Source organism: Gallus gallus, chromosome 2, assembly GCF_016699485.2.
Source record: "Gallus gallus isolate bGalGal1 chromosome 2, bGalGal1.mat.broiler.GRCg7b, whole genome shotgun sequence".
In the NCBI taxonomy this organism is placed as follows: domain Eukaryota; kingdom Metazoa; phylum Chordata; class Aves; order Galliformes; family Phasianidae; genus Gallus; species Gallus gallus.
The window spans coordinates 12,293,766-12,299,521 of NC_052533.1; positions in this window are offsets into that span (position 1 = coordinate 12,293,766).

Genomic DNA, 5,756 nt, shown 5'->3' on the forward strand with positions numbered 1-5,756 from the left:
ATTTTCATTTATGTGGAGGCACCATGTTAACAAAAAAAGATTACCTATTAAATGTGTTAAATGTGCTTCCACCATCCTGCAGCTCTTTTTTTTTTTTAGGGAGTAGTGTCACTCCAAAGAAGCATTGCAGTGTAATTCAATTAAAATAAAACCTAACAACAGCTGAATTCTCAGTACAGTTTGATGTCAACAAATAAATCCCAAAGAGTAAAGAATCAACATCTGTTCATTCCCCCTCTTCCCCTTCCGCTTCTCCTGATAGCAGAGGGAATCTTCATTTGGGAATACTCAAACAACGCTGGAGTAACTTTATTCCTGATGTAATTACAGTGGAGTGTAACTACACAGAGTGTTACTCTGGTCTCATTACAGAAAAGCAAAATTTATATGTAGTACTAGTAAGAGCAAAGCTAGAGGAAATTATTGTAAAACCTTTATGAAAGTCTATCTAGTAAGAATCAACCTTTAAATAACCGTGATAGAATCCAGTAGAAAATTAATCATGCTACATTTCAAGATTTTATCATCATTTAATACTGTGTTGAAGGGGATGAAGAAACTCTTGGGATACAGGCACACATAAAATGCATTTTCAGACCAGTACCGATGTTTTAACCTGGACTTAATGTCTAATTGAAATCTAATTTAAATATATTAAGAAAGGTTTAATTAAACAGGAGATCTAGGTATTGCCTAAAATTAAAAACAAAACAAAACCAAAAACAACAACAAAAGAAAACAAAACTTACTAACAAATTATTCCACATTTAAATGATTTGTTAATTGTTATTCAGACATGCATTCACAAAAATTCCTGGAATTTGTCTTCCAGGAAGACAGAGATCATGCTTTTTCTTTCTTGTGCTATATTTTTTCCATTAAAACCATAATTTTCCAAGAAGTACTAATTAAGCATTCCCCAAAACACACAAAAAAATACCATTTTATAATATATTTAATATTCAGTGCATGATTTAAACTTCCATCTCCTCTACAGAAGTTATGATTGATTCCAATTCTCTATTTTATGTAGTGGAAGATTACTAAGCTTGGTGCTTTCCTCTGGGTTTTGTTCCATTTCATTCTAAATTTCTCCAGCTATTTCTGCAGTCTGTTGCTGTCATTTTGAATTTTGGGTCTGTTTCTAAGCGTACGTTATACCTCTCACTTTTGTGCCATCTGTGGACTAAATACAAATTTCCAACTGCACAGGCCTCAATAAAATACTGAATAGAAACAGATCTGGACAGACCCAAGCAGAACAACTAAATGTGCAGTTTTACTTGAATTACTGATATATAGTCTCTCAGCTAAAATCCTCAGTCATACCTGAATGTTTAATGTTCAGAATTGCCGACAATTTCCACAATCCTCAATGTCTTGAATGCTTTCCATCTTCTTATGTCATCACTTTAGTGGTTTCTGTACCTCTACCTACTACATATTCATTAAAACAAGTAGACAGCCATAAATGTTCATATTTTGTATTAATTGCTTTATTGCAGTACAATGTACAATTTCTCTACAAATTTAACCTGCTTCCTGATTTTATTGTCCTTAAGGGAGATAAAGGTTTTTAGAAAGTGTCCTTCTTTTTACACAAGAATTCTTATAGCCTAATAAGAGGACTTTGACAATGAACTATTGCCCTGTTCATGCTTGATTTTTAAGATATTTATGGAGAAAACTGTGTAATAGGCTCTCTGGTTACATACTGTGAGCATTTATCAGCATGAATTACTTGTGCAGTGGAAGACTCTTCCAACACAGTCAGACCTCCACAAGGGAGAAGAGTAAATAAAATGGAGGCAGCAACAATATGATTATGGAAACCATGTCAATCTGCCAATTTGTAACTGAAAATCTTTAAATTTCCTTTTTTTCTTTTCCTTGAAGCCTAGTGCCCGTGGACATTTCTAAGTAGATGTGAGCAGGACTGTAGAAAAATAGAGAACTCAGACAAGCCAAGAGCCTGGCTATTACCTATGAACAAAAATGCAGTCCAAGCTGTTAAAGTTGGCTGCCCAATAACAACGACAACAAAGGAAATTCTATGTCAAGAAATTCAGTGTGACAGTGAGTAAACTAAACCAAAAGATTGTCTTCACTCACAGACATGATACCAAGGCAAAGCTTGTAGCTCAACAGGAGCTCAGTTTAAATTTTAATCTAAGTCTAAAAATTAAATTAAAGTAGGAACATTTATGTCAACATAGTCAGGACTTGGGAACAAGCAAATCAGTTCTTTATTGTAATAAACAGCTCTTACACAGCATAGAAGTACACCTTTTGCAGAAATGGAAGTTAGAGACACAGTGAAGGATGAAAGAGGAGCCTGTTAGAGACCTGATAATTAAAAGGATCTTTCTCAAACACAAACAGAAGATTATAACTTCAGTTAAAGAAGTAGTAATGGTTATATATGCGCTTACTATCAACAAAGGTCCTTGCATTTAAATAAAACACTGCTTATGAAAAATAATAAGATGAAATATAAGCAGAAATGTTTTCAAAGCAGAATATTGTTTATGGATTTCCATAAAATAGTAGTAAGTGTTTAGAAGTGTCCCTTTTAAATTATCATGGGCTAAATCAGAGACTAGAACTAAAACATAGCCACTCTGAAATATAATGGGAATGAAGACGACTGTTTTTTTGTGTGTGTTATTCATATTTTCTTTGCAAACATATAGTTCAGTTTAATTAGCATGTGATTGAAAAGTGTTGACGTCTTGTGTTCTGTGTTGCTGAATAGATTTTCTCATACTGAGGAATATGTAAATTTCTTGAAAAATTGTTTATGCTACCAGGGAGACTTTTAAGTAATTTTGATGACAAGAATTAAAGTAGGCAGTCAACACAGTCATTTTGAGGATTTAATATAGTTGTGAACACAAGAGTGTAAATAACTTTTTCAAGGAGCTGAAGCAGTCTGTGAAAACAGCTGTACAGATTTTCTTTTTTTTTTCATGGAATGGAATGGTAGACTTTAATTGTAGCTTTTGTCCCTTCTTATTTCTGCTAGCCAGAAAAAGAAGATCAATAAATATTAAAAAGTAAAAACAAGAAAAAAAAAACCTCCTCTTCAAAGCAATGAATATCATTTAAAGAAGATTTAAGTCTTTCTGCTTGAGTCTTCTCTCACTTGTAAAAACATAAAATGTCTGTAGCTTCATTTATTTCACAGAATATATTCCTGATTCACTTCTGCTATATAAAAGATATAAAAGAAAAATATGGATTAAATTGTAAATTAAACTCCTTTGAACACTACTTATATTTAATTGTCAGAATGGCACAGCCAAAGTACTGTCCAAAGCTAGTATAGTTCAGACAAATGTAGAAATAAATGTATTGTGATATTTCCACATCACAGAAAAAATTACAGCTTCAAAATTATTTTTATTCTGAGTCAGTGAAAAAGAGGTCTCTTCACAAAACACTATTTCCAGGGAAAAAAAAAAAAGATATTTGGTTTAATTTTAAATATATATAAATATATATAAAAATTAAATATTTAAACATTTATATATATAGATTTATAAATTAAAATGTTAGACTGATGTATTTTTCAAGCTTTAAATATATTTTAAAATACTTTAAAAATGAAAGTTATTTGAAGATGAAGAAGCACCCTTATCAAGTCTGTGGATAATACCAAGCTGTGTGGTGAGATCAACACATCAGAGGGATGGGATGCCATCCAGAGACATCTAGGCAGGCTGAGCAGTGGGTCCTGGTGAAACTCTTGAGGTTCAACAAAGCCAAGTGCAAGGTGCAACACCTGGGTCATGGCAACCTCCATTATCAGTACATGCTGCGGGGGGAGGTAAGGATAGATCACAGCACTGCTGAAGAGGACCTGTGGGTACTGGTAAGTGAGCCAGCAGTGTGCCCTCGCAGCTCAGAAAGCCAAACATATCCTGGGCTGCATCAAAAGAAGTGTGGTCAGCAAGTCAGGGAAATGATCCTGTTCCTGCGCTCTGCACCGTGGGACCTCACCTGGAGGACTGTGTTCAGATGTGAAGTCCTCAGTACAGGAGAGATGTAGGCCTGTTGGAGCACATCCAGAGGAAGGTCACAAAAATGATTCCAGGGATGGAACCTCTTCTGCGAGGACAGGCTGAGAGAAATGGGGCTGTTCAGCCTGGAGAAGGCTCTAGGGAGACCTGATAGCAGCCTTTCAGTGTTTAGAGGGAGGTACAAGAAAGAAGGAGACAGATTCTTTAGGAGGGTTAGGAAATGATTTCAAACTGAAAGCAGGGGGATTTAGACTGGATGTAAGGAAAAAGTTATTTTACAATAAGGGTGGTGAGTCACTGGCACAGGTTGCCCAGAGATGTGGTGGATGCCCCATCCTTGGAGACACTCGAGGTCAGTCTGGACGGGGCTCTGAGCACCTGATTGAGCTGTAGGTGTCCCAGTTCGTTGCAGGGGAGTTGAACTGGATGGTCCTTATGGGTCTCTTCCAACTCAAATGAGTCTATGATTCTAAGCTGAAAGACATTCCTGATATGGAAATATAAAGCACCTTTTCTATTTGTTTTTGAAATGGAAATAAATTTGAAATGAAATTAAGATTGGATAGATTTTCTGCTCTGTTGTAATGGATAGATCTTAATAACCATGAGCTGTGTGGAACCATCCAAGAACAATGAGCAGTTAATGTGAGAATGGCCACAAATATAAAACCACTAACCGTACTGGAACTTTACTGGTAACCTCTCCTTATTTTTAAGGATGACTTGTTTCCTTGTTCACAGCACTGACCTACTGAAGTCCCATAAATATATTACTAGTGCAGAGGCTTTGTAGACTGAAGTTTTCTAAATTTCAAACTGAAGTATTTACCTAAACTGAAACATTTAAATTGTCCAGGCATGAAGTCTAGGAGAACTTTCTAAGCTCTCGAAGGAAAATGCAGAGAATATTGTGCTTCTGGAGACTGGATCATCTGTTGTAACCACATGTTCATAGTAAAAATTATTTTTCCTTTTAACGTCAGAATAAATCGTTTGGAATAGAAAATCTAGATTATATTCCTTTCAATCCGTTGTGCTCACAGTTTCACAGCACACTAATTAACAATCTTCCTCAATTTTTTTCAATACATATTGAATCTATCAGTCTTCTACTGTTGAACATTCATACATCTAGTTTAAAATTTTGTAGAAGTAAATCAGGAAATGCTTTAAAAAGCAGATTGATTTGAAGTAATATGTTGAAAAAGATAACTTTCTGGCTTCAGCTGCAGACAGCATGATCAGCTGGCTTTGATTTCCTTCAACTATTTTAAGGTGCAAACTTAAGGTCTGCTCAGTAAAATAGTCCTTCATGCACTGGTTGCTTACAGTAAGACAGAAATCACAGAAATTCAATGAAATTTCAGAGTATTGTCTTCATCTTAGCAACCAAGATGGCTAAAATATTTATGAGTGTATAAATCTCAGGTTTTTCAGCTACAGTGGTGTTCAGATAAAGTAGCCATTCCTACAGCAGAGAGGTAAATAAAAATCAATTTGGAAGTCTTCTCTTTTCATAATGTGAGATTTTGTACTTCTCTTATAAGAGCAGATGGAACATGGGAAAAATTAAAAGTGTTAATTGATTTTGTTTGAATCCTGTTACACTCTGTTTGGTGTGAATTGCTAAGTTGTCAAAGCATTAAGTTATATAAGAAATGGAGCAGAAAATAAGAACAAAGACAACTCTATTGATATCAGAGGTTTGTCTTCAGCTAATATAGTACATTCATA